The sequence below is a fragment of the Papaver somniferum genome, chromosome 3 (genome assembly GCF_003573695.1).
Source record: "Papaver somniferum cultivar HN1 chromosome 3, ASM357369v1, whole genome shotgun sequence".
NCBI lineage: Eukaryota > Viridiplantae > Streptophyta > Magnoliopsida > Ranunculales > Papaveraceae > Papaver > Papaver somniferum.
Window position 1 is genome coordinate 67,552,628 of NC_039360.1, and position 12,481 is coordinate 67,565,108.

Sequence of the window (12,481 nt, forward strand, 5' to 3'; positions counted from 1 at the left end):
ATCTAGGGCAGAGAAATTATGAGATATGCATTCTCTGATGTAGAATTAGTTGCACATGTAAGGCTCCTTTTAATGCCTTACACACAAATAGTTTTACTCTTGCCGGTAGTTTAACAACCCACAATTTGAGTCATAAATCAGAATTTATAATATCCCCATTTAATAAGAGACTATGATATGCAATTTTAGTTGGGAATCTTTCATCCTTTGCATTTACCCATATCGTTCTATCTCTAGTAGGCATAATGGTTAGTGGAATAACTTCAAACTACTGGACACTTTTTATATGATAGTCAAGTAGTTTATTTTTTTTCCTTTTTAAAAATATTATTATCATTATTGGATAGTGAGTATTGTTACAAGAAACTAGTTGGAAGTCTAACAAGCTAAGCTCCAACAACTAACTACTACATTAGTTGAACATGTTGTCGTGCTCGTCTACCAGCGAGCCTTATGAGGAATTAGCCAAGGGAACCGAAGCGGATAGGGGGCTGATTATGTCGCAAGGGGGTAAACTAACTCTACCTTCCATGTCAAACAGTAATATTGCGCCATCACGGGGTCGAACCTGAGACCTCCTGGAGCGCATCAACCTTTGAGGAACGGGTATGACCAGTTGAGCTCGCTACCCGTTTTTTCTTTTTTCTTTTTGTGATAAAAAAAACCTTAAGAAAATTAACAAGTTACATAGTCTGGATATAGATGGTTACCATTTGAATCTGTAACCATTTTTCTTTTCAAGTAGTTAATAAATAGATGCTCAAGTAGTTAATAAATAGATGCTCAGCTCACTCTCTATTGCCGTGTGTCGTATTATTTCGTCCATCGTTATATAACTTCCAAAATTAAATGAAAATATAAAATTGTAGTATCTCATGCACACTCGTTAAAAAGAGTGTAAAATTGGATTTTTACACTATAATTCTATAATTTTGAAAGAGTTGAACCTTTTTTCTTTTAGTTCTAACTAATAAACTAGCAAAAATATCGATGAAACTGTTACAAGATAAACGGTTAAAAATTACCTAAAATCGATTAGGATCCGTTAGCATTTTCTTTTGTATAGGATGAGAAGGTCAAGTCAATGGCGAAAGAATGGAGTCATTCTAAGTTTGTATGAAGAAGTTGTGAGCAAAACATGAACTTGCACGACTAAAACGACAAAATGGTCATTGTACATGACAAGTGCTATTGACACACCCCACTGTGTCTTAAGGGGAAACGTCTTGTTAAGGGGCAGGCACAATTCAAAGGAACTGCTAAAGGCAGTCTAGTGTTTTACTTAAAGGGCTTCCAAGATTCAAATACTGTTAAAGACACCTGGCTTATTACTCAGGGAACTTCGTCTTCCCTATTCATAAACAAAACAGAGGCAATGGCAGAAAAAATTTGATGATCATGATGATCACGACCAAGGTAGTCAATATCGGTTGTACAGGCCGATATTACAAGTTTTTATCGGATATCGGAAAATACCTATACGATATCAAAAATATCGGCGATACAAAGACGAAATGATATTCTCGGTTGTAAAGGCCGGTGCAGACCGATATATCAATTTTACTTGTACACCGATAATATCGGTTTTGTGAATAAATTTTCATCAACATGCATCTAGTATTTACGGACAAGTACAATGTCAATTGGAGAAGGTAAAAAGCCTTGATATATTTATAATATAAAATCAATGACAATATGGTAAGATATAAGATGAAAACCATATTTCGATTGCAAGGCAGAGAAATATAAAAAATAAATATGAAGGATAATAAAAAAGATTTACCGGTTGTTTATGGGTGAAAACTGTTTCTACTGGTTTTGGTAAATTTGGGTGTGTGTGAATGAGAAACGAATCTAAACCCTAATGCACTGCGCGGGAGTGCTTTTGATTCGAGAGATCAATCTATACAATTCTGGCCTAAACCAATAAATGGTCGTTCCAGACTTGCTTCGGTCACAAAGTGAAGGAGATGGGGTTGATCTTAGGGAGGGAAGCGAAAAAGGTGTTGAGATTGTGAAGGTGTCGGCTGTTTATGACTTGTATCAGAATGATGAACTGGTTTGCACAATGAAGCAATCAATTCTGGGTGTTTTCTGGATACTGTGACAACACTTGGTTTTTCTGTGTTTTAAAATAGGTGAAATGACCTATTTATACAAGTAATTGAGCGCAAACCTTCATCTCGTAGGAAGTTGAGTGATGGAGTAGTGGGGTCATGTAGGTGGTTACACGATCACGTCTTGGCCCACTTCCCTCATCACCTTAACCGTCCATGCCTCCTGACACGTTCTTGTAAATGGGCGCGTTGCACGCCGCACGCTGTAAACCGCCAGACCAATACCCCAGTAAGTATCCCCCAGTTTGTGACATGCTTGATGTCTCGAATGAGTGGATCGTGGGACCCACAAGAAGTAGCATACGCTTCTAGGTTAAATAATTGAGTTATTTAATAAATCGATATTCATGAAATATCGTGTATACTTTATGCATGTAATGCATCGAATACAATCAATATGTATGAAGCATCGTTGTTTTAAAGCTTAACGGAGTAAGTCGCGGATTAAGCGTCTTAAAATAGCTGCATGCTAAACCATCTTCGAGTGATCGTTTGAAGGCCGCAAGGGCGGGTCATCCCTTGACCGATCACTCCTTGTGGTAGAGTGACGGACGATGATCACCAAGGTGCCTCATTGGCCGTTTAACTCTTAGCCTAGGTTGTCTGATCAAGCTGGAAAAGTTGGACGGACGAGATGATCTGCGGCACACGTTTGCGACCATTGATGGATTTTAGGGTTTTAAAGAGGTGCGCAAGCATCGCTCTTTAGTTTGACCGAAATCAAGCATGGACAAAGCTTCTGGTGGGACCGACCGGGCATGCGTGTAGACGGCTTGCCGGTGTACAAGTCCATGCCACTCTGCCTCGCGGAGGTGCGATCTAGGCCACTCAAGTCGACTGGAAAAGATGAGTGGTCGTGATCGATTTGCGATAGAAATCCTTTGTCGCAAAGGATTTGGGAACTGCGTGACATGCCTCCTTTGGGAGTGCGTTTCGAGGCGCTCGGCCATGGTTGGCTTAGGCCGATCGGTCACACGCATAGTTGGGCCCACGGTGATTACGTTGATACTCTTGGTACCTCTTAAGTTTACATCTACACCCTCCGTTTAGGTTGGCGAAGATGGATGGACGCGATCGAACTACGACAGTTATGCAGCGCCGCAAACCCTAATTAGGGTTTTAAAACAGTCACGCACGCGTGACTTTGGCCAATCAGTTTGGCAAGCTATGTTTCTCCTTTGGATAGGTCGATTGTGTGGGGCCCATGTTGGGCTTACGGTGAACGTATGTGCACCTCCCTGATGGTCCTAGGCGCGATCTAAGCCATCCAAACATGCTGGCGAAGTTGGATGGTTGTGATCGATTTAAGACGCTAGTGGGATTTCCGCGACCCTTTAAGCATCACGTCAGCCACACTTCGAGCAAGCGTTCATTTCTCTAGGTATAGGTTGTGAGAAAACCGATCAGGTGGATGAGGAGTGGCCTGCTAATGTGTGCATTAACGCTTCACTGATCAATTGTGGGATGATCTAATCCGTCCAACCAGGATGGTGAAGTTGGACGGTCATGATGATTTTAAGACTGCTTTGATCGGTCTTGCTCGTTTGAGCCTTCCCCAAAGCAATGCGATCATCCCTCTTTGGGTCCGGCATTTTACAGGCGTTAGGGGTATATCATGGTGTTCGACCGGCTAGGGCATAGGCGGGACCGCCGGTGAACATCACGGTGATTGCCTGCTCCTGTTAGGGTTCGTCTAGGCTAGTTAAATTATGCGGCCAACTTGCGTGTCCGTGATCTTTTCTGAGACTGACATGGACAGTCCAGATTTCCCTTAGGGAATTAAACATGCTCGATCGGGCTGATATAAGCGCACCGACACAGGGTTCTCTTTGGTTAGAGAATGGTATGGCCTGCGGGTATTTCGTGCATACTTCACTATTGACACTTGGAGATTCGTGTTACTCTGCGGAGAGTAAACACTTAGTCGTCATGCCGCACCAATAATGAGAGTCCTGCTGAGAACAACACAGGAAATACAAGGCAACTCATGCATTAATTAATAATGCTATAAATTCAGAGAATATTTGGGATTGTTGCTACATGCACCATTCTAGGTGAATTTTGTGTGTTTATCGAATTGCTTCAAATAAATAAGGCGAAAGTTTTTCTGCGCTCATCGCTTATCAAATGGCTTTATCCTTTGCAGGTGTTAGAGCATAGTTCGGTCAACCTCGCATGCGTTGCTATCTCAAGCATGTTTGTCAATGTTAGTGATCAAAACTATAAGTCTTGATTTCTAGCCTACATAGCTAAGTCTCGGACTAGGATAAAAAAGTGTAGTTGAGCTCAAGGACTTCATGGCGATTCATCATACAACGACGAAGATCTATACAAGGAACCGTGGAACTTCATCAACAAAAAGGTATGTGGAGACTTGAACTTATCTATCACTCAAAAGTCTATCTCTTCTATCTCTTACTTCTTATGAGACAAAAGTCGTATGCTATATAGACTAGATCATACACATTTAACATTTCGAGATGAGCATTCATTGATTATCTTTTATCTCGAAATCATGTGTTTGTAAAGCGTTTCGCTTTGATCAAGTTTATCTTCACCTAGTGACGAAAGTGATGAAAAGTTTCAATCACTTTGAGAATTGCTCTGACGTGAATCGGTCTGTGAATAACGGCTATATACCGTCCTCTGAGAATGTCTCAATGATTGAAATGAGAGTTTAGATTACATAACCATATATTCCTTGAACCGAATTTTTCGAACTTTGTTGATCAAGAGAAATCGGAAGGATTGCGAACTGTCAGAAGTTCTCGACCGAGAATTTCTGCTGGGATTTTCCAAATACTCGTTTGTGTGCTAAGTCCGCGAACTGGCGGAAGTTCTCTTTCCGAGAATTTCTGCTGAGTTTGTAAAACTCAACCGATTAACTTAAGTCCGCGAACTTTTTTGTGAACTTAAGAGGTTATGATCTAAATATGTACTCTGAACATGAAACATTAAATTACTAAGGAATGCTTTATGCAAACCGTGGCTATAATGTTCATGAGCCGATTCAATTGAATCGAAACATCTTTGCTTCAATTGTGTCTTGTGTAGTTACATAAGATCTCATAGCAATTGAACAACTCTGTAACTAGTTCATTTGAATCAATTGAACTAGTTATGGTGAAGAAGAACAAGGTTAATATGAAATGTTCATATGGTTAACCTTTTGGGTTACTATGTTGAACCAACATACACGTATACGTTTGGGCATGGTTTTCACGAACCTAGTAAACGTCTACCCAAGTGTGTGTGACAAGCTAAGTTTTCGATCTAACGGTTGAGAAATATTAGCTTGAATCTAAATCAGGTTTTCATCTAACGGTGAATAAGGATTGCTTTGTAACTAAGGCAAAACCCTGATTTGAAGGCTATATAAAGGAGAAATCTAGCATTGTGCAAAAATAATCCCCACACGTATGTGTGCTACTAGTGCTCCCGCTAGAGTCGATCTCCATTAACCTTTGATTTTCTTCTCTAAAATCAGGTTAACGACTTAAAGACTTCATTGGGATTGTGAAGCCAGACCGATACTAATTTATCGTAGTTGTGTGATCTGATCTTGCATTTTCTATCGTACGAGTACAATCGATTGATTGGCTTGAAATCGTGAGAGTTCTCCGATAGGCAAGATAAAGAAGTCACAAACATCTTCGTCTCATTGTTTGTGATTCCTTGACAATCCGCTTGTGTAGTCAGGAAGGATTGTAGATAGGTGATTGATTAATATAGGCTGTTCTTCGGGAATATAAGACCGGATTATCAATTGGTTCCTGTTACCTTGATTTTATATCTAAAGACGGAACAAAACCTAGGGTTTATCTTTTGGAGACAGATTTATCCTTTGTAGACTTTTCTGTGTGAGACAGATCGTTTTATTATCAAGTCTGTGATTTTGGGTTACAGCAACTCTTGGTTGTGGGTGAGATCAGCTAAGGGAATTAAGTGCGTAGTATCATGCTGGGATCATAGGCGTAGGAGTACAACTGTACCTTGGATCAGTGGGAGACTGATTGGGGTTCAACTACAGTCTATTCCGAAGTTAGCTTGGAGTAGGCTAGTGTTTGTAGCGGCTTAATACAGTGTGTATTCAATCTGGACTAGGTCCCGGGGTTTTTCTGCATTTGCGGTTTCCTTGTTAACAAAACTTCTGGTGTTTGTGTTATTTCTTTTCCGCATTATATTTTTATATAATTGAAATAATACAGGTTGTGCGTTAAAGATCATCAATTGGAAATCCGACCTTTGGTTGTTGATTGATATTGATTGATCCTTGGACATTGGTATTTGGTACCGTCCAAGTATTCCTTGTGTTTGATTAGGACTCGCTGATTTCTATTAGCTTGAGTAATATCAAAAACAAGAGAGAGATGTTAACTCCTTGAGATACTTTTATCTAGATTGAATCTGACTGTCTAGTTGATTCTCTAGCAAAGTATTTCGGAGTTAGTCCATACAGATTGTTAAGCGAAATATTGGGTGGTGTTGTTAGACCCCCGCTTTTTCAGCAGGTGTTATAGTGTTGAAAGTGGTAGTAAAAGTTCGATGCTCGGACTTGTAAAGATTTAAAAATAAAAATATATACAAAAAATATTAACAATATGGGCAAGAGTACTGGGACTAAAGATTCGGCCGTTTTTTTCTTCAAATGGTTCAGAAATTAATTCTAGCAATTATAGTTCAAAAACAAAACAAATATTAACTCTAGTTTATTGCCAAGATAGATTTTATAAAATATTACTTGTATTTCTTAAGCATGGCATATCAAAAATCCCTAGGACTAAGCATACTCCATCAAATGAAATCACAAGTAATTAATTTAAAATCTTAATTCAATTAAAATTTGTGCAAAAAGTAAATAAAAGAATTAATGAAATTACCACATGGATGAAATTCGACCTCCTCCGTCGTCCCAGTGTTGGGTTTAGCTCATCATGATAAAAACACGCTCAAAATATTTATTTATTGCTCAAAGGGTGTTTACAAGGATGAAAATGGAGATGAAATAATAAAACAGTGAATGTGCGACCAACAGAAATCGTCCAAAATGAACGACACAGAAGAAGTGTTATTGTTACTGTAGCTCTAAGACCCACACCTACGACCCACGATAAACGACTGCTGGTGCAGGTCCGTTCTTCTTGTTCTTGGTGTTCTTCATCAGCAGCAGCAGCAGAAAAATGGCAGCTCTGCAACTCGTGAAACTCGAGCGTATCTTCCCTGTTTAACTCTCGATTGAAAGTTAGCGGATTCTATCCAAATTTAACTCATTCCAACGCTCATAATAATCTTATTATACTCAATAGATATAACCCAATTAATTCCAGCCATTTAGTCTCTCCACAAATCCATCGAAAATCAATTTGAAAATCTGCCAGGGAGAGAATATATTTTCCCGCCAAAAATGAAATTTGAATTATGAGAAGAAAAGTGTCCCCCCCCTAATCCTGTACGGGTGTCCCTTTAGCAATTGGGGTGGAAATAGTAATTTTGGGGTGGAAATAGTAATTTTTCTGGGTTCCTTCGGTACATTTCTGGGACGCTTCCGGTGCATTTCTGAGGTGCCTCCGGTACATTATCCTGGGGTTTAAAACACTACTTTTCGAGCTCATTTCGCCGCAAAGGCTATTTCTCTAAAAACATCTACAAAAACACAAAATAACACAATAAGTACTTAATCGAGTCTAACAATACAGAACATTGAGAACAAAATAGACACATAAATGCGTCTATCAAATACCCCCAAACTTATTATTTGCTAGTCCTCGAGCAAATTTATTCTAGAAAGGAAAATCATTTGAACCCCTAGGTGGCCCTAGTGGCGGAGTGTTGTCTCCGGAGGGTTTACCAGAGGTGTACCCACAAAACCTTTACTCCAGACCCTAACTATCTACAACGAACCTTGGAAGGCACTAAAGAATCTCCTTGGTTGGCATACTTATTGATTACAAGAGGAAGTACCCTGATGCGAAATTCCAATTGATGTACTCGAGTTTGCACTCAAGCATACTAAAATTCATATATAAGTGACAGAGCTCTACTCAGATAGTTGCACTATGGACATCATATTCGGAGTCAAACTAATCATATGGATAGATCAAGAAGATGGATATAGAAAAACATAGATGGTTTTGATGTTTACTAAGTGAACGACGTTTCCCATATCTGTCTGAAGGCCTCCGCCAAAATGAACCTATCCTAATGGATTGAGATACTAGTCTGACTAATATCAACACACTGGCATATACAAGGGTACCAGTGGTCGATAACCTAACTCTAGGTCAACACAACTGGCATATACAAGGGTACCAGTGGTCGACTTTATTGAATTTATTCCTTTTGGTCAAATGGTCTGGTCTCAATTTTTTTTTTTCCATGGTATCTCAATCACTCTAATTCACCCTAGCATGGGTAACAACTTGAATCGTGAGACCCACCAAATCACTTAGAAACATATTTAAAAAGAAAAAATAAAAACAGAAGTGAAAGGGACTCAACGAGATATGGTGAAACTATCATGTTATTTCTAACACCTGAGCTCTGTGCTTTTATGAATAGACTCTTCTAGATGTTTCCATCTAATCAGATTGGTTCCTCAACTCCTACAACCAACATGCTTCCATCCACTTAGATTAGTTAGTGCCTACCTTAATACGCATAAATTTATAGGCTCTGGAGTTTATTTATTGCAACTAAAAAGTTTCTCCCATACCCCCAAACTTAAATCTAACATTGTCCTCAATGTTCTAAAGATGAAACTAAAAGCATGAACAAGGAGAAACTGTTACCATTTGAAGCGAAAGAGTTAAGGAAAGATATTACCGTGTTGCATGAGCATGGGATACCTCCCAAGAAGTGCTAAGTTTAAAGTCTTCAGCCAGACTTAGAAAAGGATTGGTCAACTCGAACCATAAAGTAACAGTCGAAATAACTGTGGGTCTTCAAAACCAAATAGAGCTGACCATAGGAAACTGCAGTGAACCAAGAAAATGGACAAGAATAGCATGCCCTTACCTAGTTTCCTGAAAACTATCGCTAATTGCGGTTCAGGTTCAGGTTCTATGAAAGGGTCTAAATAAAATATTTTCCTCAGATGCATTTCCTCATAGGTTGGATCCAAATTATTAGGTCCTAGAACATGGAAAAACACAAATAAGAACTTAGAATCACAAAATAATAATAACCTAAATAACTGAGGATCCTCTAAGTCAATCAGGTTTAACTTACATAATTGACCACAGTGAGAGTAGTGGTCATTCTTAAGCAAATGTGTCGATTCTAATTTCCTAAAGCATTTAGGTCTAGTCTCAGAACTTAATATTCGACACATTTGGAATATAAACGTTCCCATAGTTGGAAGAAAACTATTTGGTGGGAAAACAAAGTCAATCTGGGGATCATAGCCTGGGCAAACCACATCAACCAGAGGATGGGTTTCTAACGACTGAACTCCTTCATGGATATCATTAGGCTCGGGAAAACAAGTATGAAGGTAATCTTGCAAAATGGTCGAGGCACAGATATCAATTCCTAAGTGTAGGGACTTTCTGAGAGTTAAAGGTAAGGCACTAGGGAAGTGATAATCACCCCCAAACTTAGAGTTTTCAGTGTCTCTAGATAGACCTCTAATTATTTCTTGAATTTCCATATCTTCAGAGTCCTTAAAGTATTCAAGAGATTCTTCTAAGTTATTATCAGGTAGTGCATCTTTACTCATCTCTACGGGTCTATCTTCTTCTTCCAAGACTATTGTTTCTAAGTCGCTAGACTCTAAAACAGTATTTTCGAAATGAACCCGTTCCTCTAAACCACTATCGGCTTCGTAATCAAAAGGAAAAACTACATCGTCTAAAACGGTGGTATCCCTAATCAAATCCTCGTCCTTTTGAATAGGTGAATAATCATAAAAATTATTTGGATTTGAACTAGAAATAATATAATCACTATACAACTCAATTGGATTACTAGACTCCTGATCACTATGCCTACATATTTCGGATTCTTCATTACTGCTATCCTCATCATCATAGTACGAAAATGATTGAACCTTATCTAAATAAGTAGTGTCTTTTATTCTAACCTCGTCCTCTAAATTAGGCAAATATTCACTATTTACATCAAGGATAAAATTGGAAACACTATTTTGGAAATTAAGATTATTTCGAGCAAGTATTTCGTTCGTCTCAGCCATCAGCTTGAGGGATTCCTCTATAGAAAGTTCACTCATTATTGTAGTTCTTTCGTCTATAATTACACTATTCATCTTAGCTAACTTACGTGTCGACTCAGTTAACTCCCTGAGGGACACTTCTAAAGGAGGAATAGGAACAGAGGGATCATAAAAAGGACTACTTTTCAATAGTTTGATTGTATCCTCTAGAGACGAAGAACTAGTACTATAATCTTCTTGCTCGTAAGATTGATGCATGTGTGGATAGTAATTGGGCTCACCAGGGTATGACCCATATCCTTCCAAAGGATGGCGTTCCCAACCACTATTCCCAACATGGTCATAAAAAGGATGATGTCCATATTCAAATTCAGGTCGATAATCATTGTATTGGCTTCTATCATACCAGTTCGACATTCTTAATTGCAAGGGAATTCTACACAATCACAAACAAGGCTGACTCGACCAAATCAAACCTATAAAATCTAGCAAACAACAAGCATGATGGCTCCACTTAGATTTTTTCTAGACTTGCTTCTATCTCTCGAAGGGGAATTCGTTACAATTTAAGCAAACCCCTCTGGAATCAATCCGAGTCAAAGTAAGTTGAATTGAGGCGAGGGAAGCTCAGTGGAGCTTTGATACCCAAGGCCTCACCGCTATCACAAGGCGGCGCAGTCACGCATTCAACTCACAGAAACCATTATGAACTTCAAGGTGTGCTTAAGAAAGCAACCAATATCCTTCGAAATTTTTTCCTAATAAGCGCGTTACCTATCGGTCTCGTTCTAGTCAAGTTTTAAGCTTGGGTTCGCGTTAGGTTTCGTTTTCCTAAGGCGGGCAAGAAGGGAGCGGTGATGAAATCCGAACCCTTATCTTGTATTGGCCAGGCCTTTCCCTTTACTAGGAATTTAAAAACAGTCCAAATTCGTCCTCAATCAATGAATCACCTTAAGGAATACAGTAAACCCGCTGACAGGAGATTCGCGAGTGTTTCGATGGACTTACCTCCCGTACCAGACGGGGGATGAACCGTTGAAGTCGACTCGGGCCACGACTCCTATGTCATGTACGAACCCGAGGGGCCGAGACGATATAGTAATCGTCGTCCTTCCCTGCACACAGTTTATATAAATTTTTTTTTTTTAATAATACCCTTCCGTAGGGTTAAAAAAAGAATAAAGTCCAATTGTCCAGAATAAAGTCCAAATAAAAAGTCCAAAAATTACAAAAACTATGAAAAATAAAGCCTATTTACAAATCCTAAAAAAAAATTATGTCTTTTTTTTCTTGTCTTTTAGCTTTTAGCTTTTTGTTCCCAAGTCCTTAGTATTCCACTTCGAACCTGTAAATCAAAGACACAAAAAGAAACGTAAAAAGGAACAAAAAATAGTAAAAAAAAATAATAAACCTAAAAAAAAATCTATAAACAAGTCCGCGTCGGCGGCGCCAAAATGATTAAGATTTTTGATTGGTTGTAGTTTTAGTAGGATTCGTTTCAGACTTGTGAAGGAAATGGAATTTTAGATTAATAAAATTATATACAAAATTATTAACAATGGGTGCGAGAGGTAACCAAGACACTAGATTCCACTATTATGCAAAATTGAATGATAAATATTTCAAAACTCTATTCAATTCTTAAGTCCTCTTTTATCTTTAATTCACTATCAATCATACAGATTCTCAAACATTATTTGTAAACCTTAAGCATAGATTATCAAGAGATTAAACCAAGCATAACCTATCAAACTGAATAACAAATAATTAAGACAATCATTCAAACAATTTAAAACTCTGTAAAAGCAGCGATTAGGTGAATTATATAATTAAATGAAATAGTTACCCATTTATGTTGCGTGAATAGCTTCCTCCATTGCCTTGGTTACGAGGGAATTAGCTCATCATAGTATAAATGCTCTCAAAATAATTTATTATGGCTCAAAAATGATTTACAAATGATGAGAAGAAGAGAAAATGGTGTAAAACTGTAATCTGCGACGCACAAAAAGCGTCACAGAATGAACGATAAAAGAGAAGTGCTGCTGCTGTTTAGACTGCGCTGCGACCCACGGGTGTGCGTCTTAGACACTGTTCATAAACGACTGTCCTTGCGAGTCCGTTCTTCGTGTTCTTGGTGTTCTTCATCATCATCATCAGCAGCAGCAGCAACAGAGTTTCATCAACTCTTGAT